Below are 27,444 nucleotides of genomic sequence, written 5' to 3'. Positions count from 1 at the left end.
TCCTCTAATATTCAACCGGACCATACGGACTGGAACCAAGTGCTCCCATTGCATTGCTTTTGCCTGCAATACTGCGCTGCAAAGAACAACGCGTTACTCGCCATTTTTCTTTTTTTTATTCCAAACCCCTGCCTTCGTCATGAAAGCATCTTTCTTTTCTGTCCCGTTCCCCTCTTCAGTACCCTTCCACGAAAAATTCACTTCCCGTCTCACCCAATGCCGGAACCTGCGCGATTGAACACAGAAGCTTCCCAGCCCTCCTTCAAACACTGTAAATGCCTTACCCACCATGCCGCTTTTTTTCCCTGGTGGTAAGGTTTTGCTCTGGACACTGGTGCGCACTCTAGGGCTGTCTGAAAAATTTATGAGCCGCTGTATTGATCCTTATACAGGGCTCGGACAAAACGCCCCCCGTTAACTACCGTGGCGCTCCCGCATTACTTGTTACGGACCACCACTGTCGTGTTATCCAGACGTCCACGTGTTGCGCCTCACGCATTTTGTGCGTCGCTCGTCATATCTCTAACTTGCGACCAGGAGTGTCGCGGCCATCTTGACAGTGTCAATAAAGCTTGCGCCGGGCGATCCCGAACTCGCAATTTTTAAAGACATAAATAAGCCAGTTCTCGCAGGAAATTTGGATGCTGTCAAGACCGGTGTGAAGTGCATTAGCATTGGTTATGCTGCTAAAAGGACGATCGATCACGCAGTCATCCGCGAATCCGCTCGTAATTGAGGAGTAGTTATTTGGAAAATCATTAATGTGACTGAATAATAAAAGAGGATTGAGCACTGTGCCTAGTGGCACACCTAAAATAACGGCAGACATGAGGGAGGAGTCATTGCTATTTTCTTCGAATTGATAACGGTTGGTTAAAAATTAAGGACTAATTTTTTGGTGGACAAGACGAGAGTTTCAGAAATGGACGTTTGTGGGGTACTTTATCGAATGCTTTTCCGGCATCCAGAATCAAGGCGTCCACCATGGTGTTGGTGTCTTTGCACGTTGTCGTCATCAGCTAACATCTCGGCGCAAGTCATGCAGGGAAAGGGAACGCGCTTTTAATAGCGCTTTCAAGAACGGGGCGTTGGTGACCACATGCAAAAGCCTGTTTTCACACAATATTTCGTGGTTGGCAATAGTAAACCACGCGCAATATATCCAGACGACAACCGGGCTATCCCTGACGCACCACTAAAAGCTAGCGACCACCACAAAGTTATTGACAAATAATCATTTCTACTCATTCTTTACACTTTTCTTTGCATTGTGTAGATTGCACGTTTCGAGCTATTTCAGCAAGTGGAGTTTTTTATTATTGTGATCCCGATTACCAGGAGCCGATTAAAGTTGGACGATTCTCCACATCTCTTCTCACCCAGTGTTGTTCATTCGCACCTTTTTAATTCTTCTTACCGAGTAAAATATTTAAGACTACACTATAGGTACATAACTGTCTTAGGCTTTCGTAGACTCTTTTCCAACGCGAATCCGCCGCTGTGGCTCAGTGGTTACCGCGCTCGGCTGCTGACTCGAAGGACGCGGGTTCGATCCTGGTCGTGGTGGCCGAATTTTGATCGAGGCGAAATTTTAGAGGCCGGAGTTCTGTGCGATGTTAGGGCACGTTAAAGAAGTAGACCGTTCTTGCGGGCTAGTTGGTTCTTTGCAGAAAAAAATAGGTTTGGTTTATTGGGGTTTAACGTCCCGAAGACACTAAGGCTATTAGGGACGCCGTGGTGAAGGGCTCCGGAAATTTTGAGCACATGGGGTTCTTTAACGAGCACTGACAGCGCCCACCACACGGGCCTCTAGAATTTCCTCTTAATCTAAATCCGGCCGCCGCGGCCGGAATCGAAACCGCATCGTTCGGGTCAGCAGCCGAGCGCCTTAACCACTGAGCCACCGCGGCGGGGCGCAGAAAAGATTAGTACTGCGCTAACGGGACAGGACAGGAGAACGAGGAAACACAGTCGACAACACAAGCGCACACTTGCAACTGTTTCTCAGGGCGATAAGGTGAGAGCATTCAGTCAGCACGTCCCCAGAAACGTGTTGTCAAGGAAACGATTAAAAACTAGCAAGCAACCAAAAAATCAGCGAGAGTTAAGAGCTTGAGAAATACTCGAAGTGATAATGCAATTGTCCCTACAAACAACAAGAGTAAAAAGTATGAAGACGCGATAAAATCTTGGTGTGGCATATGGAAAAACCTGCATGAGAGCATGGTAACAACAATCAACAAGAGTAAAGGTGAAAATGAAAACCAGATAAAAGAATGGGGTACGGAAAAACAACCATCACATGCAAGGCAACAAAGCACAGTCTAAATGTGAGCATAAAACCAGATAAATCTACATTTCTGGCCTTGAAATACATCTTAGGGACAAAAGTAAAACAATTATAGGTGGCCTTTTAATAACGTGATTTCGCTCAGTGAAAGCGAAATAGACGGAGTGCTGAGACATTTTTCACCATTTGTTACGATGTGAAAAGCTTCGATGACCTCGTTTACCGCCGTATCTCTTGGCCAATACTTTTTTGTTTATGTTATCGATGTTAATTACAGTTGTTAAGGTGGGCTTGTCTAAAAGGAAAGAAAAATAATAGAGCCCAGCCCGCAATATTAGTGGGCTACACGCCTTTCAATAATTAAGGAGCCTAAGAGTTATGGTAGATAGACAGTGAACTATTCAATATTACTCCCAAGCACCGCATGTAATCGGCCAAATCATGGGAACGTATTGGGAGCGGACATTGCTAGAGAGGACTTGGGTGAAACCACCAATCTGCAATATTGGAGAAAAATGCCTGTGCTTCCTGACCTTAAACGTCCTCTTAAAGCAGTGTGGCCTTATCAGAAAAAAGCAGAATTGTGCTAAATTCTCGGCTGGTTAACTGATACTGAACAGTTAGGTTTTCAAAGATTTTCTTTATTCTCCGTATTTGGTGAAAGGCATGCAGTCCAGCTTGAGTAATAATACCTACATTAAATTTTTTTTATGAATTCTAGAAGACGTTATCCTGGGAACTGCTGGGAAGCAAATTTTATCTGCATTTCATCAAACTACATGACCTTTAGAAAAACTTGCTGGCAAAGCAACTCCGTCTATGCGTGCTACTCGTCAAAAGTGCCGAAATTGTCGGCTCAATTTCTTGTTGGAGAATGCAATTGGTGTCTGTTGCTGTATCGACGAACCGTATGAGATTTCAAACTCTAGAGGTCTCTTCTTCATTTTGCGATACGTAGACTCATGCGATACGGGGGCAAGCATGCCACCAAAGGTGGGATTAAAACATTCGGTCAGGCCATATGTTTGTGTATGGTAGACAGAACAAGTAGTCCGATGAATTATAATCACACTCGGCAAGCAGAACTTCCGCGATGTCATACAAGAAGGCGCGTCTTCCGTCACTGAGGAGTTCGCGAGGAGCACCGTGGCGGAGAATGAACGCTGCAGTATGAACGACGGCACATCGCGAGCTGTAGCAGCCGGGAGCGCCGCGGTCTCAGCATACGGGGTCTTGTATTCAATGGCAGCAATGACCGTGCGGTTGACGAGGGCAGTGTACGACAGAGGGTCGCATAAACAGATTCCAACTCGGCCGAAGGGGCGAGACGGACAGGGTAGTGGCTGAAGTTCACCAGAGGTGCGATGAGGCTGTTTCTTACGGCGTTGGCAGGCGGGCACGAGCGAGGGTACGTGAGAACGAATTTCTACATGCTGCGCCACTAGTACCTGAGGCGGATGCGAGTGTATGCCTTGGATGCTCCGGCGTGACCACATTACGGATCAGCGTGGAAACGGGTGCAGATTTGGGAGCTAGGTTGCCTTAGAATAACGAGAATCCATTCACGTCCATCATTGTCGTAGTTACACCGGTAAAGCAGGCTATCGCGAACGGCAAAACGTGAATATTGGCAGCGAAGAGCGCGAGATCCGGGAACCGTAGATGGAGCGGAGAGAAAGGTGAGAAGGGCGGGCATCCATTGATCTTTATGCTGGCCTGAAGGCATGTCGCTAATCGTGAGCGAAGGCGCTGTGGCTTCGACGAAGGAGATGGCTATCAATCTCGGCCTGTAGCGGGGAACGGGACAAGGCATTGGCGTTCTTATGCTTCCGGACCAACCGGTAGACGACGCGTATGGTGCATTCTTGGAGGCGGAGAGCCAATCGAGTAAGGCGGCCGAAGGGTTCTTTTATTTATTTTACCCTCAGGGACTTGCAGGCATTACAGAGGGGAGTGGGCAGAAAATATAGAACAAAACAATGGAGAAAAGGGAAACGGGTACATCAAAGATTAGTCCTGTGTATACAATGTTAGCTAGACAAAATACATTAGTGCAGAACAAGATAGAGTTTACACAACACCAGCCAAAGCTTTGCGAAAGTTATTTACGTCAGTAATGTATACAATTTCACCAGGAAGATCGTTCCATTCCTTAGAAGTACGCGGGAGAAATGAGTGTAAGAAAGAAACTGTTTTACATAATGGGATGGTAACTTTGTGGGGATGATCAATGCGGCTAGATAAGTAGTAAGGTCTATGAAATAAATTATTGTGTAGGCTTGGGTGGTAATATAACTTGTGAAATAGGGTTAGCCGACAAATTTTTCGTCGCGAAGCCAATGACTGAAGACTCAGGTTAGCTTTCATTTCCGTTATGCTAGCTGCTCGGTTATAGTTAGAAAGAATGAAGCGAGCGGAGTTATTTTGAAGACGTTCAAGCGAAGTAATTAAGTAGTCAAGGCTAGGATCCCAGACTGCTGGTGAGTATTCTAGCTTCGGACGTATTAATGTTTTATAAAGAATTGATTTCAAAGAAGAAGGCGCGCGAGAAAAATTACGTCGCAGATAACCTAAAGTTTTGTTAGCGTTATTGATTATGTAATCTATGTGAAGCCTCCAAGATAGGTTAGAAGTAATGTGAATGCCTGGGTATTTATAAGAATTGACGCTTTCAAGTGGAATGTCATTCAAGTAGAACACGGGAGACGGATTAGCAGAACGGGATACACGCAAGACCTTGCATTTGTTAAAGTTTAGTTCCATTAGCCACTGATTGCACCAATTAACTATAGCCGTAAGGTCGCGCTGTAGGATGTTGATATCGTTATCGCTTTTAATCTCACGAAAAATCCCACAGTCGTCGGCGAATAAATGTAAGTTAGAGGACACATGAGAAGGAAGATCATTGATATAAATTAAGAACAGTAATGGTCCAAGAACGGAACCCTGTGGAACACCAGAAAGTACATTAAAAAAGGGTGAGTTGTAACCATTAGCAGCGACAAATTGGGAACGGTTAGTCAGAAAGCATTCAATCCATTTGAACAAGTTATTGTCAATATTTAGGTGACGTAATTTATGAAGAAGCAAGTAATGGCAAACCTTATCAAATGCTTTTGAAAAGTCTAAAAAAATGCAATCAGCGACTGATGACCTGTCAAGTATATGTTGCAAGCTGTTTGTGAAAGAAATTAGTTGAGTGTCACATGAATATGATTTCCGGAAACCATGTTGTACAGAGGAGAAAAATGAATTGCTTTCGAGAAAGTTCACAAGTGTAGTGAATATGATATGCTCGAGCAGTTTGCAACATGTGCTAGTGATAGATATGAGGCGATAATTAGCAGCAGATGTCTTGCTCCCCGATTTGTGAAGTGGAACTATCTTCCCGATTTTCCATTGTTCAGGTAGTGTGCCTGTCTCCACTGACTGTTGAAATGTATGTGTTAAAATAACTGAACTATAGACACAAGTATAGACGCAGAAAGCCAACAAAGAGGATGATGGTCGGTGACTACGTCAAAAAGACGCCCACAGAGGTAAGGGCGGAACATACTGAAGGTCAAAACGACGGCCAAGCACTTTTTATCAGCGACGGAGTAGTTGGATTATTAGGGGTGCAGCTGGCGCAAGCGAATACACATTCTTCGAAACCAGATTTGTGTTGTGCGAGCACAGCGCCGAGGCGATACTAATGACGTCCATGTGTATTTCGGTTGGTGCTTTAAGATAAAAGTGGCACAGGATGGCTGGTGCTGTGAGGAGAGTGTGCTTGGTGGTGCATTCATCGTCGCATGCTGGCGACCAACATGACAAGTCCACGTTGCTGCCAAGGTCCTCAGATAAAGCGGAAACAAACACAGAAAAGTTGCTAATAAAATGTTAAGAATAGGAACAGACGCCTAAGCCGCTGCGTCGTTCTTTAATGGAGGTAGGTTTTGAAAAAGCAGTCACAGCACGATGTCTAGCGCGGCCCAGAGGGATACCGTCCTTTGACACAGCGCTGCCTAAATTGGTTATATCGGGAGGAGCAAAGCGCCACTTTTTCAAGTTGAGCTGCAGGCCGGCGTCCATTAACTAAATGTCATATAGGGAACTCAGCTAAAGCTCAAAACTAGGCACCCGGCGATTGAATCACGAAGTCCCGTAATTAAGCATTCGGTTTAAAAACTATAGCATTGGAAAATACGTGAGGCAGATGGGGCTCCTTGCGTCTTAAATGGATATTTCTGAAAAGGAAATATCTCCAGATGTATGGATTAGGTCTTCTCCCCGTTTGTTGAGTTGGGGCCAGCGCATTGGCTAACGTGAGGGTGGTTATAACCGATTCCAAAATGAGCTGTCCGAAACTACAACGCAGGCATGGTACCTCTCACGTCAGTCAAAATTCTGGCTGCCGGTCCGACAACGTCAGAGATAATTAACCTGGTCTGGACTGAGGCCCACGAGGCCCTCTGATCAAACGAGATAGCGCATACATTGGCCCGAAGACGCACACGGTGCGGTATCGTCGAGGAGAGAGCCCCTTTAGACGGATGAGGAGCTGATATTACACCTCGAGCAGGCAAAGGCATCAGGAAAAAGGTAGAGGTCATATGGAGAAATTTACAGGCGGGAGGGTTTTCCTAACACAGTAGCACTGAGCAGATGGCATCCGGCGATCCATGACCCCAGGTGTAACCCCTGCAACGAAATTGCAGACACAATCCACATGCTGTGGACATGCCCTCGCTACAAAGAGCAAAAGGGGAATATAGAGTCCTGGGAGGCTTTAGTGGGCAGCCAGAAGGAAGAATACTAAAAGAAAGACATACATCTTCCCCTGGACGCCGATGCATACAAAAGGATCCCAAACTGTGGAACGGAGAGGAGTATAGCAGTAGTCAGGATTCAACTAATCGGCTCCCCGTGAATCTTTCACTAGTGCAAATGAAGACATTTGATCATAATCATCATCTATAGGTTCCCAGGGTACACCGGTGTAAGCACTTGAAGCTCTCATAGCTAACGCTTCTAAGCGAAGACTTAGGCGTGTGTTGCGTAGAATTTTGATCGCAAGAGGGATAATACGAGCTGACTGGAACCTATTGATGCAAAATAAGCGTTCTGTTTGAAGACGCGACCGAGAACTAGACATGGGAGTATGTCTCATCATTAGTCGGGTCATCAAAAAGCGCTGTTATTTCTAATTATTTGTATACTGCATTACTACACCACTCGACACAAAGATCAGAATCCTCAACAATACCAACGCCTAAGGCCTAACCATACGGCTTTCATGACATGATTTGGATTTAGATTCGAAAAAGAGTATTAATTGTGGTACTGTACATTTTCGAGACTAATCCACTCAACACACGCAACTGTTCTCACCGGCCTTTCACTAAGCAAGCATAAAGGAATGCTTTTGGAGGCATATACCACACTGGAAGCTGAATGTCCTTAGCTGGTGGAAAAAACCCAGCAAAGGCATGAATAAGAAATGGTAACCGGCCAACAGTAAAAAATTATCCGAAAAGCTGGCATGGATCGCGTGGGTTGTTCGAGACGCAGGCCGATGAATTCGCACGTGCCGCAGTGAAAACGAATTTAACAGAATTAAAGAGGCTCTGAAATTTAGAAGCGCCAGTGCAGGGTGTGCTTCACAAGAATAAGCGTGCACTTGTTAAGTGCAATAGAAAGGAGCACTAGAGAGTCTACCTTATATGAGTAGTGACACTTGTGGTTACCTCAATGTGGCTGAAAAACCGTTCTTAGTTCTTAGAAACTAGACAACGGAACGTAGTGTCTTGCTTCAATAAAGGATTATTTGTGTTCCGATCTAATCTCAAGATTGGTTAGAAAATAAGGTTTAGGAACGAGTGGACAAAACAGAGGTGGTCGAAACTGCGTGTTTTCATTCATTCTTGTTTGGGGAAGACGTTCTTAGGAGAAATATTTTGCACTAGATTTCGAAAAAAGGGGCGCGAACTGTTATCACATCGGGCGAATGATTACTGATAAAATACTGCTGGCGGCTGCATTAAAGTAAGGAGTTGAGGAACTGAAGAAAAACTCTCCGGAAACAGTAACGATTTATATTTATATAGAAAGTGGTCACTTATGTGTGCGCTTACGGCACCGATATAAGTTTTGAGTCATGAATGTTTGTGATGAAAAGGTCTATTAATGTCGAGGAAAGGTACTGAATGCTGAATTTAACATAACCGTACAAAATGGGTCTCCCTGCTTTCATTTTTTTCCTTTCCTTCATGCTCCGCTGCAGAAGTAGGCCATTTTTTTTCTGCACGCCGTTCAACTTCGCCACGGAGCCCCTCCTGTTCTCCTCAGAGACCGTGGCAAGGCTTCCATCTACGCCTTCTTGGAGCAAGTTCCTCGTGCCTTAAATACCACCCACCAATTACAATCCATTACCACCCCCAAACCAATGGCCTCACTGAGCACTTCCATCGAACCCTCTCGAACATGGTTTCCTCTAATATTCAACCTGACCATACGGACTGGAACCAAGTGCTCCCATTGCATTGCTGCGCAGCAACGAACAACCTTTTTCCTTGTTTTAGGCCAAACCGCTGCCTTCGTCATGGAGGCATCTTTCTTTTATAACCCCTTTCCCTCTTCAGTACCCTTCCAGGAACATTTCAGTTGCGGCCTCGCCAAATGCGGTGAACCTGCGCGATTGAACACAGAAACTTCCGAGGACTCCTGCAAACACCGTAAAGGCCTTACCCACCATGGCGCTTTTTTTCCCTGGTGATGAGGTTCTGCTCTGGACATCGGTGCACGCTCCAGGGTTGCCTGAAAAATTTTTCAGCCTCTGTATTGTTGTTTATACAGGGCTGGAACAAAACGTCCCACGTTAACTATCGTGGCGCTCCCGCATTACTTGTTAGGGACCGTCTTTGTCCTGGCATCGAGATCGTCCGCGTGTTGCGCCTCAAGGCCTTTGCGCGCTGCCCGTCATCCCCTTAACTTGCGACCAGGATGATCGCTGCCGTCTTGACGGTGGCAATAAAGCTTGCGCCGGGCGATCCAAAACTCGCAATATTTAAAGACATAAGCCAGTCTTCGGAGCAAATTTCGATGCTGTCAAGACCGGTATGAAGTGCATTAGCATTGGTTATGTTGCTAAAAGGGCGTTAATGACACAATCATCTGCGAATAAGCTGGTAATTGAGGCGATGTTATTTGGAAGATCATTAATATAACTGAATAATAAAAGAGGATTGAGCACTGTGCCTAGTGGCACACCTAAAGCAACGGGGGACAAGAGGGAGGAGTCATTGCTAGTTTCTTCGAATTGATAACGGTTGGTTAAAAATTAAGAACTAATTTATTAAGGGACAAAGCCAAAAGTTTCAGAACTGGACGTTTGTGGGGTAGTTTATCGAATGCTTTTTGGCATCGAGAATCAAGGCGCCCGCCGTAGCGTTGGTGTCTTTGCACGTCGTGGTCATCAACTAACATCTCGGCGCAAGTCATGAAGGGAAAGGAAACGCGCTTTTAATAGCGCTTTCATGAACGGGGCGTTGGTGACCACATGCAAAACCCTGTTTTCATACAATATTTCTTTGTTAGCAATGGTAAACCACTCGTAATATTTCCAGACGACAACCGGGCTGTGCCTGACGCACCACTAAAAGATAACACTTTTGGTTACCGCGCTCGGCTGCTGACCCGAAAGGCGAGGGTTGGATCCCGGTCGTGGACACTGAATTTTGATCAAGGCGAAATTTTGGAAGCCCGTCTGCTTTGCGGTGTCAGGGCACGTTAAATTGGTATAAAGTTTTTGCGAGGTAGTTGGATCGTTGCAGAAACGGTTACTACTGCGTGAATGGCACAGGACAGGAGAACGCGAATACACAGACGACAACTGAGGCGCAAACATCTAACTGTTTCTTCTAGACCGAAAAGCAAACGCTATATATGGGATGAAGCTATGCGCATAACCATCACTGTCAATCATACAAGGCCTGATTAAAATCTAGACCACGTCGGTCAAAGATTGCGTTGCAGAAAGGCCAATAAACCAAAGAGCATTCAGTCAGCACGTCCGCAGAAGCTCCCTGTCAAGAAAACGACTAGAAACTAGTAAGGAACCTAACAATCAGCCAGAGTAAAGAGCATGAGAAATACTCCAAGTGGGAATGCAGTTGTCCCTACTGACAACAAGAGTAAAAACGTATAAGAAGGCGATAAAAACATGGCGTGACATATGGAAAAACCGGCAAGAGAGCATGGAAACAACAAACAACAAGACTAAAGTTGAAAATTAGAACCATATAAAAAAGTGGGGAATGAAAAAACAACCACGACATGGAAGGCAACGAAGACTAAGTGTAAACGTTAACATAAAACCAGAAAGAGCTTCACTTACGGCATTGAAGTACATCTAAGGACGCAAGTGAAACAATCATAGGTGGCCTTCTAAAAACGCGGTTTCGCACAGTGAAAGCAAAATAGACGGAGTGCTGACACATTTTTCACCATTTTTTACGATGTGAAAAGCTTCGACGACCTCCTTTTGTGTCTTTACTCCTGACCACTTCTTTTTTGTTTAAGTCATGATATAAGACGGAAACCGAGGTCGTCGAGGCTTTTAAAATCGTAAAAAATGGTGACAAATGTGCCAGACATCCGCCTATTTCGCTTTCATTGAGCGAAATCACGTTTTTAGAAGGCCACCTGTAATTTTTTCACCTGTGCCTTTAAGATGTACTTCAAGCCCGGAAATGTAGTTTTATCTGGTTTCATGTTCACCTTTCTAGCTGTTCTTCCTTGCCCTCCATGTCATGGTTGTTTTTCCATACCCAATTCTTTTATCTGCTTTTAATTTTCACCTTTACTCTAAAATGGTGGGAAACAGTGTTAGTAGATATACGTGTTCTCACCTGACGTTCACAGAGAACATACAAAGCGTTATTTGTAAGAATACCGAACAGCACCTGAGAAGCAATCACTTCATACTCTCTCTGGAGATAAGGTGAAACACGTGCAAGCGCAAAATAGGTATCGCAAGAGTTACGAACTGGGACAGGTGGAGAGAGGACCAATCGTTTACTGCAAACCCTATTATCGACCTAGAGGAATGGGTTAAGGATAAGTGCACACTTTGAAAGCCTTTACGAAAGAGGTCTGCACGACAGGAGATTGTCCAGCGGTCGATGCGCACCTTCTATATTTATAGGATGCGAGGCACTCGTTGACAAAAAGGTGGCGAAGACACCGGCTTAACCGCAAAGTAAAATAAATAGAGAAGATAAACAAAAAGGCACAATCCTATGTCATATCTATAACTAGACACAACTGGAATTCGCTCTGCGATGGTATTCAGGGGAAGCGAGGAATCTCAAAGACATGGAAGCTCCTACGTGTCCTAATCGACCCCGGCAGCAGCAAGGCGGCCACTAAAGACAGGCTCACGAAGATCGTTCACACCACCCCGGGTACGAACACATAGTTGATGGAAAAGCTCAAGACGAGGTATCTGTGAAAGGACCAAGATGTGGAACACCCGGAGTATTCTGGGCTGCCGAATCCCAAGCTGGATCTCCCACTCACAAAAGAAGAAATCAAAGCAGAAATCACGGCCATGGGAAAAAATGCCGCTCCGGGTCCAGATCAAATAACAGCGAAGCTCTTAATTAACCTCAGTGATGACACCATCACCTCGCTGGTGGAGTGCTTAAACGAGCAGCATTGGGCTGCAGGAACGTTAACAATATCCTGGAAGACAGCCGAGGTTCGGTTCATTCCGAAGCCGAGCAAACCCCTTAAACTGGATAATCTAAGACCGATATCACTGACCTCGTGTTTGGGGAAGCTCATAGAGAGGGTCATCAACACGAGACTGAGTGGATACTTAGAAAATAACAACCTCCCACCTAACACTCAATTCGGCTTTCGCCCTCACCTATTGACACAGGACGCCTTCTTGTACTTGTACAAAGACCTCCTTGAGGCACCTCCCAGGTCACAGAGAAGGACCATCCTGGCACTTCATTTGAAAGTAGTGTTCGAGAACCTTCTACATAAAAATGGCCTGCAAAGTCTCGTCGATACTAACTGTTGCGCAATAACCTCCAACTATATCAAAAACGTCTTCTCAGCCAGGCAAGCCGCTATAAACTTCGCTGGAATAAAGTCAGATCCTATCACTCTAGGCCCGAGAGGAACTCCGCAAGAGGCATAACTGTCACCCCTCTTGTTCAATTTGGCTATGAAAGATCTACCAGGCCTTCTTTCCGAAATCCCCGGCATCAAGCACACATTGTATGCGAGATGATATCACTGTCTGGTGCAACTCGAGGAGTGACGCCGAAAGCGAGAAGCGTCTTCAAGCAGCAGCCGACACGGTGGACCGGTACGCCAGGGAGAGAGGCCTCCAGTGTGCGCCGGAAAAGTCCCAGTTGCTCATCCTGAAGAACCCGAGGACACCCCTAGCACAGGACATCACGGTGTATATAGAGAACCACCCAGTACAGAGACCCACGGAGATCAAGATCCCAGGGCAGAATATCCCGCAGGAGCGCCAGAACACCACAGCTATAAAGAAGCTTACAACATCCACAAAGCAAATCCTCCGGATGATACATCGTATCAGAAATAAACACCACGGCATGGAGGAAAGGGACACCATCCGCTTAGTGCATGATTTCGTGATCTCTCGGATTATGTACGAGACGGCACTCCTTAACTTCTCTCGATCAGAAATTGAAAAGTCGGAGACACTGAGCAGGAAAGCCTACAAGACGGCACTGGGGCTATCGAACTCCACGCCAACGGCAAAGTTCATGGCTCTAGGACTACATAATACCCTCAAAGAGATGTGGGAAGCACAACGGCTCTCACAACTCAACAGGCTCGCACTCACAAAACCCGGCAAAGAACTGCTCGAGAAGATCCATGTTAATCAGCCTTATACAATAGACCAAAGGGAAGAGTTCCCATGCGATGTGACAAGACGCATTAACGTGCACCCCATTCTGCGGAATATGCATCCCGCTTATAACATCGAGAGGAGGAAAGCAAGTGGGGCAGCCTTGCAGAAGAAATGGGACAAGCAAACTAACACCCTACACGGGGACGCAGCCTGACCTAAGAATGGAGTCATGAGTGCTGTGGTCTCAACGCCTTCAGGATCGATGGTGAACTGCTTCTCGATGAAAACCTCTAACCCCACTCACGCAGAGGAGGTAGCTATTGCATTAGCTGTAGCATCTATCCCCAACGCCGTTGTGCTCACTGATTCCCAGAACGCCTGTCGCAACTTCAATAACGGATTAATTCACAGGTCATGGTTGTCATCGCTGACTAAGCATCCAACTAACCAAGCCTCAGTCATCTGGTTTCCCGGTCACCTGGAACTACCAGGAGGACAAAAAGCTGCTCACAGGCATGCCCGAGCTCTTCTATACCGGGCATCTCCCCCTGATGATCATGAATGGTACCGCGTCCTAATAGGTTTACCAGTGTATGCTGACAATCTCGCGCCATACAGAACATCCTGAAAGGAGTACCAACACCCTTAGGAGACTACAAACCAACGGATACCACACTCCAGCTAAGTTTCACCAGTGGTACCCAACACTATATTCCCTGCAGTGCCCACACTCTGGAGAGGCAGACAACCTCTACCACGTGGTGTGGGCATGCCAATTTAATCCCTTAGTTGACCCCATTCCAAACACCTCCGAGGAGCAGTGGGAGGCTATTCTGCTCAGCGATGAACCTCACCGTCAGCACTGGCTGGTGAGGAGTGCCAGAGCAGCAACAACATGCCAGTGCACTACCGGACTACCGGCCCACCCACATGTTCCAAGAATATTGAGCAAATAAAGATGTTTTCAATCAAAAAATCAATCAATAAATCAATCAATCAAACACCTTTACTCTTGCTCTTTGTTGTTTCCATGCTGTCATGCCGGTTTTTCCATTAGTGACACCATGTTTTTATCTCCTTTCCATACTTTTTTACTCTTCTTGTCTGTAGGGACAACTGCACTGTCACTTCGAGTATTTCTCATGTTCTTTGCTCTAGCTGATTGTTAGGTTCTTTACTATTTTGTAATCATTTTCTTGACGAGCAGTTTCCCGGGACATGCTGCCTGAATACTCTCTGGTTTATTGGCTTGTCTGCAACGCAAATTTTGATCAATGTGGTCTAGATTTTAATCACGCTTTGTGTGACTGACAGTGCTGGTTATGCTTGTAAGTTCACCCCATATATAGCGTGCTTTTCGGTCTCGAATAAACAGTTAGAAGTCTGCGCCTGTGTTGTCTTCTGTGTTTCCTTGTTCTCCTGTCCTGTCCCAATTGTGCAGTACTACTCTTTTCCACAATAAAAAACCCGAGGTTGTCGAAATTTCCGGAGCCGTTCACTACAGCGTCCTTACAGTCGTTAAATACCAACCAACCAATCTTTTGCAACCCGTATAAACTAGCTAAGTAGAGTGCATTCATAGCAGCGCGAAACAAACCCAACTAGGGTAAAGGCGGTTTTTCAGTCCGATACTTATTGTTTTGAGAAGAGGACTTACCTACGAGACAGCAAGTGTGTAGTCTCTCAATGGCCAGGCTTACACAGGGTGTTTCACCTAACACTTTACACAACTTTTAAAAGAAGGCTTTTTGAGTTAGCAGGGCAACTTTTTTGGCATAGCATTGTCAGCATTGTAGAATATTAAAGTAAAGCTAAGGTGTGCTAATTAAGAGAATTGTTAAAAAATATTGAATTGTCAACAACATTTTGTCTGTTACTGTTAGGCTCCCTAATTATTAAGAGGTATGAAGCCTACCGTAATAAATACCCAAAACAGTTTTCAGAATTTTGAAATTGGGGTTACCTTCGGCGCGGTGACAGAGTAAATTTTGGCTAAATCGCGCCAAAATGCATGAGCTTTCTAGAAGCTTGCATGGAAAGCAGCCTCTCCAGTGCACGTGTCACGGTGATAAAGACAAAATGTGTTGGGCCCAAGCGCCTACGGTAGCATTTTCAAAACTCTAAAAGCTGATATGGATGTTAATTACAGTGGGCTGCACCACTATCAATAACTGAGGAGCCTAACAGTAATAGATAAACAGTTAGCTATTCAATAATTCTCCCAAGCACAGCATGTAATCGGCCAAATCATGGAAACGTATTGACAATGTATTGGGAACGGACATTGCTAGAGAGGACCAGGGTGAAAATAACCCATCTGCAATATTCGGGTAATTGCCTTTGCTTCCTGGGGTCTAGCGTCCTCATAAAGCAGTGTAGCCTTACCAGAAAAAAGCAGAAATGTGCTAAATTCTCGGCTGGTTAACTGATACTGAATAGGTAAGTATTCACACATTTTCTGTATTCTCCGTACTTGGTGAAAGACATGCAGTGCAGCTTGAGTAACACCTACATAATTTTTTTTAGGAATTCTAAGAAGCCGTTATCGTGAGAACTGCTTGCAAACAAATTTGATCTGTAGTGCATCAAACTACATGCCGTTTAGAAAAGCTTGCTAGCAAAACAACTCCGCTGTGCGCGCTACTCGTCAAGACTCCCTGAATTTTCGCCTCAATTTCTTGCTCAAGAATGCAACTGGTGCCTGTTGCTGCATCAACGAACTGTTTGAGATCTCAAACTTTGGAGGTCGGTACTTCATTTTGCGATATGGGTCTCATACACCTCACCAAACTCGCCGTCCGAGTAAAAAACAACCCCCACCTTCTGGGTTATTGTTACGTACGACTGCAGCCTGTTCTCATGCACCCGTTTCCTTCGTCAGTGTCAATCACATGGCTGTTATCTCGCTTCGTCTCCTTTATAAAAGCTGGTCCCCGCAACTTTGGCTGAAATTTACCTACTTGGCCACTTTCAAGTCTGATCGCTTTATCCCCCTATCTGAAATCTTTTGGTCTCGTTAGCTGTGTTATTGGCACCCGGTCTCTAACTGTTGAATGCGAAAACGATTGGCACATGTGACAGCTGCAGCAGTGGTTCTTCACGTCCATTACCATTGTTGGCCAATAGAATGCACTTCTAATCCTCTGCTTGGTTTTCTTTTCCGAGAAAGGCTCACCGCTTGGTCTGTCATATGCTAGTTCGAGCATGCAACGCGTTCGAGATTCTGGAGCACTAGCAGTTTGTACATCTTCCCATCAATCTTTTCTTCATGCCAAAGTTATTCATCATGTACAGCCATCCCGTCGCTACCCTCCCCTGCCTGTCTCCATGCATCTGGCAACGATATATCGTCTCGCTGTTCCACCTTAAAATCTTGAGCCCTCGATGTAGTTTCTGACGCTGCTCGTTCCTGACCTATTGCAAAAGATGAGGCAACTATCGGCTCCGCATTATCACCCTCCTCGAACTCGAGTGTGGCCTCTGTTTTGTCCTCATCCACCCCGTGTGTAGAGCTCACCTCTCGCTCAAAAGCTGCCCTCTCTTCTGCATCTGCCACCTGCTGCGTTTGGGTTCTTTGAAGCAGTGAATGAGTTTCGGGTGTCAGCAAAGCACCTACACCTTCGGCTAGCTGTGCGGTTACAGCGCAAAGCAGTGGCAACTGCCTATTGACTGTTTTTCCTTCCGGGACTAACGACATAGGTGCATACATTAGGTCTGCATCCACTACCTGTCCAAAAGAACCTCCCAGTTTTATTTTACCGCATCAGTCATCCCGACACGATGCGGGTACCGTCGCTGCCGTCAATAATGTAATCTCTGCCCGTGAGTCCACACAAGTTTCTGTCCGGCTATCTCCAATTTGCAGCTTTACCCAAGCGAGGCAATCTCCATCAACCACTTGATCGGATTCTCTCTTCCTTTTCGGTCCAGAGTCCAGTTTATCGGGGACAAGCCTTTCCGCTCGAGCATTTAGCTTGCTCGTGTCCCTTGTGGAATCTGTTGCGTCCGGCTTTTGCTGTGCATTTTGGTTATGAATAGAGATGTGCCCATATTTCTTGCACCGAAAGCATTTCAGACCTATATGTCAATTTTTTTCACCAGCAGTAGGGCTTACAGTTGGCGGCTCCTTTTTCCGTTTCTCCCCAACTTCCAGCGGTTGTGTGGAACCTTCGAAACGCACCCGCGGGTTGCCTACCCGTCGGCTTTCCTCAAGCGTTTCCGCTAATCCGGCTATTTCATCACCCGCGAGCCACGCTGCTTCTCATTTTCCATGACATAGGTCCTGACTTCAATTGGCAGCACTTGTTTGAAACGATCTGCTATCATCAAATCTCTCAAATCCTCCAAACTTTCAACCTCTCAGCTATTAACATAGTACGTGGTCGAGCGTGGTCGCTACTTGATGTCTTGAGTGACCTTGCTCTTTGCGTACTACCGTAAACAACCTCTTGCACTCATTTGGAGTAATTCTGAGCTCTTTCAAAACTCTCCCTTTAAGCTTCTTGTATGGCATAACTCTTCCATCTGACTGAATGGCTATAAACGCCCTCATTTTCTCTGTCAGTAATGGCAATATAATAGCCCCACGAATTTCTTCCGGAATTTTGAAGGTCTCCATCATTGCCTCAACACTTTGGACCATGCGGGCACCATTGGATATTTTTCTCGCATCGACGACAGCACCGCTTTCAATTCTTTGCATAACCGCCCTGCTTTGGAGCTGATATCTCTACATGTTGCGAATCCGCCAGTGGCTGACGTTGCATCTGACTTAGTTTTATTTTTCCAGCTCAATTTGGAGCTTTAACTTCCCAATTACACACAGTTGAGCCTTATCCTCCCTTTCTACCAGCAACGCTTGTGTCATATTTCCTAGTGCCTGCTCTGTCGCTGGCATTGGCTCTGCTGGCACAGTTTACTCGTTACGCTCTGGACCATGCCCTGCGGCATCCATCTCTCTATTAGTATATATATTTAGCTGCAGTGTGCAATCACTACACAACAATAAAGCATGGTGCTGGGCTAGTTGGTAATTAATATTTTGTAGGAAGACTGCGCAAAAAAACGACAACCACAGGGGAGGACAAGACACAAAAAACGCTTCTTTTGTGTCTTGTCCTCCGCTGTCGTTGTCGCTTTTTTGGGCTCTCTTCCTACCAAGTAAGAATCACTACACAGACATGGAAACTTCATAGAAAGCAGAAAGGTGTCCTAAATCTTTCGACGCTGCGTTGACCGCACTGCTGTAGCACTCGGGTCGATGACAGTATGCTCCAGGGAAGGTAGCCACGCTTGAGTTGACCCTGGTCCCTCAGTAACTCACCGCCTTGGAACTTGCTCGACCTGGTCGCCTGGTTCTTGCTCTGCACTTCCGATGTGGACGCCTGGTTCCTTTAAGCAGCTTGCTGTCTCGAACCACCGAAGGCTTGTCTTCGCCCGACTCTGTCAGCTTCTCGCTGACTTAAGCCTCCCACGTCCTCTCGAACTCGACCAGTGATCTTGAAGTTTCTGGACATCTGTTTCTTGACGCAAGTTCACGTTTACTCCTATAGGCAGAACTGCTCTATAGCTTGTCCAGCGAATTTTTCTCTTTATCTTCCGTCAAATGCCTCGAGTAGAAAGTCATTGCGACCCTGTCACGACTGCGCCAGTTGAGCTTCCTCTTCAAGTGGCGACGTGAGGAAATACTTGTTGATGATGAAATCAGGATTCTTGACGGATTGCTGGTTCGGACTCGCAAACATTCATATTGATACATGCCTTCCTTAGAAGATGAGGAAGAACGCAACGGGCCATTGGAGAAAGACGAAGTGACTCTGCTCCGTCTCGTGCTGACCTGACTGGCTGCCGGTGTTCCTCGGCGCAGGAGACTTCTTTGTAACGTTACGTTACAAATCTGGTGGAGGCAGTGCCGGGTACGCTTCCAGCGCATAATCTACCTCTCACTACGGAGCTTACTCCGGTACATCAGCGCCTCGGCCGCCGCCTACGTGGAGAGCCCCCGGAATTTGGACCCCTTCCGGCCGCTACCAGGTCGACGCAGCCTCGGGCCCCTGTAACACCTGCGGCAATGACATCTGAGAGTAGGCTTCCCGCAAACATCCTCTGCCATCAGCCGCGAACACCACCGTCTTTTCATGGAGACGTGTTCGAGGACGCCGAGGACTGGCTTGAGGCCTTCGAGCGTGTGGCACGTTATAACGGGTGGACCGATGAGCGTAAGCTCCACAACGTCTACTTTGCTCTTGAAGAGTCGGCGCGGACATGGTTTGAAAACCATGAGGCTTCCTTTCCATCCTGGGAAGCCTTCTGTCGTGACTTGAAGACCACTTTTCCAAGCGCCGACCGCCGGGAGCGAGCAGAAGCTGCGCTGCACTCGCGGAACCAGCGCCAAAACGAGAGCGTGCGCATGTTTTATGAAGACATGACGCGTCTTTTCAAGCGCGCAGACCCACAGATGCCAGAAGACAAGAAGCTGCGCCACCTGATGCGAGGCGTGAAGCAAGAACTTTTCGCAGGACTAGTGCGCAGCCCACCGCGCACTGTTGCGGAGTTCCTCAGTGAGGCTACCACCATGGAGACGACGCTGCAACACCGGGCTCGTCAATACAATCGCGACGTGAACATCATTGGGTCCGACGCACTACCTATGCAGGGCGGAAGCGATATGGATGCACTACGCAACCTCGTCCGTGCTGTCGTGCGAGAAGAACTGCAAGCACTCCGGATGCCTTGCAACACGCCGTCCTTTCCATCACTAGCTGAAGTCGTCCGGGACGAGGTGCGTATGGCAGCTGAGCGAGTTCCTGACGTTTCCTACCAGCTCGACGCGAGACCCACCTACGCGTCCGTCCTACGTAGGGCTCCCACGCAAGACAACAGTATCAATACCGCAGCTCCAGCAATGGAGCCGCAGGGTCCTCCTCGCTACACCCCTGCGCCAACCTATCAGCGACCCCGTAAGAGTCAAGTATGGCGGGCCCGCGACCGTCGGCCCCTCTGCTTCCATTGCGGTGAAGCAGGTCACCTCTACCGGGCGTGCCCGTACCGCCGCGTCGGCTTGCGCGGTTTCGCACCGGACGACCCCTGCCCTCAAAATGGCGAGCGGCCTACTGAAATCGAAAGCCACCTTGCTGCGCAACAGCATCCTGTTACGTCCGGCTACCAAGAACGTCGGTCTACGTCCCCAACAAGTTACCGTTCCTCAAGTCCGAGCTATCCCCGACGCCGACGCTCTCCCAGCCCTCGCCGGGAAAACTAATGTCAGCGGCCTTCGGAGGCAGGGTCGCTGATGTCGCGAAATGTGAAGATCCTCCGTCCGCGTCACGCCGGCTCGACGAGATTTCGCTGGGGTCAGGTAGCAACAGCATCCGACGGGCTACCTTCGACCGATACGACGACATTCCGCTTGGGACAGGTGGCGACAGCATCCGACACACTACCTCCGATTTGCGCGTAAAGATTGATGGAGCCGATGTAACGGCGTTACTAGACACCGGTGCAGATTACTCGGTAATGAGCCATGGCCTCGCCCGCGAATTGAAGAAAGTTTTGACGCACTGGTCCGGCCCGAAAATTCGCACGGCGGGAAGTCACTTGATTACCCCTGTAGGCAAGTGCACAGCGCGTGTCGGCATCCGGGGTTTTGTGTATGTCGGAGAATTCGTCGTACTTCGCGAGTGTTCCAAAGACTTGATCCTTGGCCTAGACTTCCTGCAGACTAACGGCGCTGTCATTGATCTGAAAGAAGCGCGTGTGACGTTCTCGACGAAACGGGCCGTGGAGCGCATTGAAATCGAGGATCCGGAACTCAACGTTCTGCGTATTGTCGACGATGATGTGAGGGTGCCAGCACGGTCTAGTGTGCTTGTTCTTGTGCGTCATGACTTGTTTCACGACTACGAGGGCATCGCGGATGGGCACCTCCCGCTACTTCTCGAGAAGGAGATAGCCGTTGCTCGAGGACTCGTTCAACTCCATAACGGTTGTGCTACTGTCCTCCTGACGAATTTTGCTAAGGAGATGCGGCACCTCGCCAAGGAAACGGCTGTTGCCTTCCTTCACGACGTTACTGCCTCGCCTCGTTTATGCACCGCCGGGGCCAACCCTCAAGAGGAGGCTACATCTTGCCGTCTCCTTCAAACCGTTAAAATTAGCCCGGACTTGACGCCCGATCAAAGGAATCTTCTTTCGGCTCTTCTGACTGATTTCGCAGACTGCTTCGCCACTGGCTCCAAGGTCGGTCGTACTCCTGTCGCCAAGCACCGCATCATAACCGATGAGGCCACGTTACCGGTATGCCAACGCCCGTACCGGGTTTCTCCTAAGGAACGTGAAGCCATTCAAACGCAAGTGAATGAGATGCTTGCGGACGACGTAATCCAGCCTTCGACGAGCCCATGGGCGTCGCCAGTAGTCCTCGTCAAGAAGAAAGATGGCACCCTGAGATTCTGTGTCGATTACCGGAAACTAAACAACGTGACCAAAAAGGACGTCTATCCGCTCCCCAGGATTGATGATGCCCTCGACCGTCTACGCGATGCCAGGTACTTCTCCTCATTAGACCTCAAAAGCGGATACTGGCAAATCGAGGTGGATCAGAGAGACCGAGAGAAGACTGCATTTGTGACGCCCGACGGCCTATACGAGTTTAAGGTGCTTCCGTTTGGTCTTTGCTCTGCGCCGGCCACGTTCCAACGTATGATGGACACGGTTTTATCAGGTCTGAAGTGGCAGTCGTGCTTAGTGTACTTAGATGATGTCGTCGTTTTCTCGCCTACTTTCGAGCAACACCTGGACCGGTTGCGCATTGTGCTTCAAGCACTCAAAGGCGCACAACTAACGATCAAGCCGGAGAAATGCCATTTCGCTTTCAAAGAACTTCGCTTTCTCGGCCATGTTGTCAGTGCACAGGGCGTTCTCCCTGATCCCGACAAGACTACCGCAGTGTCAAGTTTTCCACGTCCCAGCGATAAAAAGGCACTTCGGCGATTTCTGGGCCTTTGCTCTTACTACCGACGCTTCGTCCAAGATTTCTCCAAGATAGCTGAACCATTGACAGCACTAACCAGAGAAGACATACCCTTCCTGTGGGGAGGCGATCAAGAACAAGCTTTCCATGAGCTCCGAAGCCGCCTCCACAGGCCCCCCATACTCGCCCATTTCGATGAAAACGCAGCAACTGACGTCCACACTGATGCCAGCAACGTTGGCCTTGGGGCTGTACTTATACAGTGGCAAGATGGCGTAGAACGAGTTATAGCTTACGCGAGTCGAACACTATCCCGATCGGAGGCGAACTATTCAACGACCGAGAAGGAGTGTCTTGCGGTAATCCGGGCCATAAGCAAGTTTCGACCATACCTGTATGGACGACCCTTCCGTATTGTCAGCGACCATCATTCGCTGTGCTGGCTGGCCAGCCTCAAAGACCCGTCTGGACGCTTGGCTCGATGGAGCCTTCGTCTTCAAGAGTATGATGTTACCGTTGTTTATAAGTCGGGACTTAAACACCAAGACGCAGATTGCTTATCACGCGCGCCCTTAGACTCCGCTGCAGTGGAAAACGCCGACGATTTTCCCTTCATTGGGGCCATTACTCAATCCCATATGGCTGACCTTCAACGCAAGGACCAGGAGCTGGCGCCGCTCATCGAGTATCTAGAAGGCCGCGGTGGTCGGGTACCGCCTGTTTTTCGTCGTGGCTTGCAGTCATACACTTTACGAAGTGGGGTTCTCTACAAGCGCAATTTTGAAAGATCACAAGAGACATTTCTGCTCGTAGTACCTATGGACCTACGGCCTGACATCTTGAGCGCTTGTCACGACGAACCATCCGCCGGCCACTTGGGAGTTAGTCGCACGTTTGCCAGAATTCGGGCGAAGTATTATTGGCCGAAATTATTACCTTCAGTACGATCCTATGTTAAAACCTGCCGTGACTGTCAACGTCGAAAATCTCCCCCCATGAAACCAGCCGGATTTCTTCAACCTATTGCTCCACCGAAAACTCCTTTCCAACAAGTGGGAATGGATCTTCTTGGCCCTTTTCCAAAGTCCACTAATGGAAAGCGTTGGATTGTTGTCGCGACGGATTACCTGACCCGGTATTCTGAGACCGCGTCGCTCACAAATGGAACTGTCACCGAAGTCGCCGCATTCTTTGTTCACGACGTCGTATTGCGCCATGGCGCGCCGGCTATTATTATTACCGACCGTGGGGCAGCTTTTACGGCCCGCCTGACTAAGGCAGTGCTGAATCTTACACACACTAGCCATAGACGGGCCACGGCGTACCACCCGCAGACTAACGGCCTGGTGGAACGGCTAAACAGAACTCTGGCCGACATGCTGTCCATGTACGTGGATATAGAGCATAAGACCTGGGATCAAATTCTCCCATACGCCACGTTCGCATACAATACGGCACTTCAAGAGACGACGCGGATTACTCCCTTCGAGCTTGTCTTCGGCCGCCGAGTGACCACTCCCCTGGATACGATGTTGCCCGTATACCCCGACTGCGAAAGTGAACTTGATGTGGACGTCGCTAGTTTTGCTCAGCGTGCAGAAGAAGCGCGGCAGCTGGCACGGCAGCGCATATACCTACAACAGCAACTAGACGCTGATCGCTACAACCAGGGACGGCGCTTCGTTTCCTACGAGCCTGGAGACTATGTATGGATTTGGACACCCGTTCGCCATCGCGGACTGTCTGAAAAATTACTGCGCCGGTACTTCGGGCCATACCGTGTCCTCCGCCGCATCAGTGACGTTACTTACGAAGTAGAATCTGCCACCCGAGACCCCTCAAGCCGCAGACGACGCACGCTCACTGACGTTGTACACGTCGTCCGAATGAAACCCTACCACAGCCGCCCTGCTGACCGATCTGGAGACTGATAGTGCCCCGTTTTGTGTTGTGCTCCTCCTGTACCAACCTAGCCCACTATCTGTCAGCCCGTAGCTCACCAGTATGCTCCTAGTCGGCCGCATCGAGGCGATGCTGCAAACAAGGGGGGCAATAATACATGCCTTCCTTAGAAGATGAGGAAGAACGCAACGGGCCATTGGAGAAAGACGAAGTGACTCTGCTCCGTCTCGTGCTGACCTGACTGGCTGCCGGTGTTCCTCGGCGCAGGAGACTTCTTTGTAACGTTACGTTACAATATTACCGACGGCAGGAAAGAAAGGTTAACTATTTATTTACACATAAATGAACAAGAAGAAACAAGCAAGCAGAAAACTATTTACAGCATGACTGAACCATTGATTAGACGAAATCAACCCCCGCTTTACCCAGAGCGCTTAGATTTAAGCCCTCTGTCTCCACCCTTAGTGGGGACAGCAACCATTCGTAAGTCAGGGGCCACTTCTCACCAATCGATGGTTAGGGAAACGAAAATAAGTTTCTCTCGGCTAATCAAAGGCTGAGGAAAGGATATCGGCGAACCGAATTCTTGGGAAAGGAGGGCTACCTAGCACACATACAAACAAAACTGAATTCACTGCATTCCGAACTTCGGCCTTTCTCTACGTTTCTTTTCCGCACACGTGCATACGGGACACATGTTTGGCCCGGAAACAATCACTTAAGGTTCTCCAGAAAAAAAAAAGAAGAAAGATTTCGTTGAGGGGTCAAGCGCCCAGTGGCAACTACAGCCTAACCAGGGGCGTCATCTGAATGCCCAAACCTCAAACGACCTATTGGCGCCGCATCACGCACCGATCAGCAACCGTACGCCTGCGTCCTCACAATAAATAAGTACATGAGCATAGCCAATGACTGACATGTAGGAAAATGATAAGGCTAAAAAGAAAACATCCTTTATCCACAAAAAGACGACTCCAGGCATTCAAACTCTGCACACTGCACAAAGCTGCCTGCTGGGGAGATATTTGTGGTAGGAAGGCAAGACGGAGACGGAACGAGCGCTCTGGCGGCGGTGCCGTCGGCAACAACAGAGCAGCCATCGAGCCTCTGTCGTTCGTCCGCGGTTCCACGAATTTGGTAACCCTTCGGCCGGGGACACGTGCACATGTCAAAGTAGCTAGCTCGCGCCATACACTCTATGCTAGAGACTGAATGACGCATGAGACAGTTGAGCGAACTTCACATTTACTTTATTCGGTACGATGCAGCGCACTGCAAATTGCTTGACTTTGGTTCATCCTAACACAAAGAAGGATTCAGTATTAATAGTTAACGTCAACTGCCCAGCGCGTCACTATCTTCCTCGTTGCTGTTGCTTTCGTTGACATCTGAAGTCTTCTGTAGCACAAGTCGAATTGAATGTAGGAAATAAAGCCCCCACCACCAGATATGCGTTTGTAGCAGCTCCTCCATGAAAAAGATCTTTTTTTTTCATGACATCGCCGCCACTGGCTATCTGCATGTGTGAAAGCTTAATGAAATGAGTCTTGTCAGGCTTAAAATAGGCTCTAGAAGGCATGAAACACGTTTTTTCTTGGGCAACTACGGTCCTCTAGTTTTGAAAACATGAAGATAAGCAACTGGCCAGTGTAGTTCGTCCTGAGCGATGTCGAGCCAATATAGCAATACCGCAATTACGAGCCGCACGAGTGTGATTCGTCATTGTCGGTATTGGTACAATCTCCGACGACGACTACAGCTCCGAGTTGGCGTTTAAAGGTTTAGTCAGCTACCGTGCAAATGAGTGCCTTCATAATTTCTATCAGCACAATTTTTGTTACTCATGGACCTGTTGATTTTCATAGCAGGATTAAAAGTAAGCTGGCTCCTATCGCTTCGATTCAGTTAGCAATAACTATATATTTCCTCAAATCTCATTATTTCTTGACGTCTGTACTAGTAAAAACACCGTAGTACAGGCGTTTAATAAAATTCGCTCAAAGGTGCCACCACGCTGTCGGTCCGTAGAAAAGAAATTCAGATCAGAAAGACAATTTCAAGTCGTTAACGTGCGTTGGTGAGCGATAGAATATTAAAACTTTGTATAGGTGCTATCGCTCTGGAAACTTCAGCACTAGCCGTGACAACGCAAAAGAAATTCCTATTTTGTAATCGGGATTCAGAAAGCAAAGTGGTGAAATTGGGTTCTCAAAGGTTGCAATGTTGACGTAGCTTAGGTAGGAAAATGCCCCACATATAGGTTGCAGTTCATGCATGAGGTCACTTCGCAGTGCGGTTTGTTTACTACAATTTAATACAACAAGCAGGTTTTATTATGTTGAAAGACTAGAACGTTATCAAGGTAATTGTAGCAACCTCAAGAAGTGATTCTACAAGAAGAAGAAAAAGTTTACTCCATTAAGTTCACTGTCACTTTCACAGTACTGACATCGACAACTATTTCAATCATGCCCAAGTTTAGAAAACAATCTTCCTGCACATTCGCTGTTTTCTATGCCCAATATGGGAATCATCATGTTTTTTTTTTCATGTTTGATTCTGAAGATTTTGACGCTTGAGCTGGTGCAATTTGTTTGCACATCGAAGCAAGATTTTGTTATTGCATTCAGTTGCAACTGCAACATTATTCCTGCCGACTAGGTCAGAGGACATTCAAGGCGGAAAGTAGGATGAGTGCGTAGATATAACGTTAATCAAAGTCTGTACTGGAGATTTGTCGGTGCCCTGTTTTCTCTGGCGCGGCTCCAAAGGCGCGCGTGACCAGTCGTGTGCGGCATCGGTAGCGGATTAGGAATGGGCTACAACTGCCACCGCACTTTCAACTAACCCACCGTGCATTGTTCCAACATGCTAAATGCAAAACAGAACAATGGAGTGCCAGCAGCTTCAGCCTACAAGTCAGTATTTGTGGTTGATGTAGCAGATGGATTACAGAAAAGCTCTGGTACCTTGCTTAAATACTGAATGATAAAGGCCACAAGCTGGCTTTCACCGCGCGAGGCGGATTTAGCGTTGGTTGACGGCGGAACAAATCACTGGCCGGTGAACACAACTCTTCGGTTCAAGACCCTTTTTCCAAGTATCTGACTCCACAAGAGCCGAGCAGCAGCCCGGGAGAAATCTACTATTTATTAGAAAACCTTCGGGTACTCGGTAGCCTTGGGGATCGAGCCGAGCACCTCCCGAATGCTAGGCGAATCCTCTGCCAGAAGTTAATCGCTTCCGTTAAATTGAAAATAAGGGTATGACTGTTATTCCTCTGTTTCGTGCGGCTAGGAACCGCTTGTCCCTCCATGTAGGTTGTAAGGTGCTGGGAGACCCGCACATATTCAAGAGGATAGAGTCTCGTTTGGTAGCGGAATTAACGAGAAAAATCGC

At 47.6% G+C, this 27,444-nt stretch overlaps 1 pseudogene; it reads left to right on the top strand.

Moving 5' to 3' along the window:
* LOC149327397 (MICOS complex subunit Mic10-like) overlaps window positions 1–27,030 on the top strand; it is a 32,539-nt pseudogene extending 5,509 nt beyond the window's left edge.
* Window positions 27,031–27,444: the final 414 nt, after the last annotated feature.

This window comes from Amblyomma mixtum, chromosome 10 (assembly GCF_055824585.1).
Source record: "Amblyomma mixtum isolate Tamu chromosome 10, ASM5582458v1, whole genome shotgun sequence".
Lineage (NCBI taxonomy): Eukaryota > Metazoa > Arthropoda > Arachnida > Ixodida > Ixodidae > Amblyomma > Amblyomma mixtum.
The sequence above is the reverse complement of the archived record's forward strand: the minus strand, read 5'-3'. Positions and strand labels throughout refer to the sequence as shown.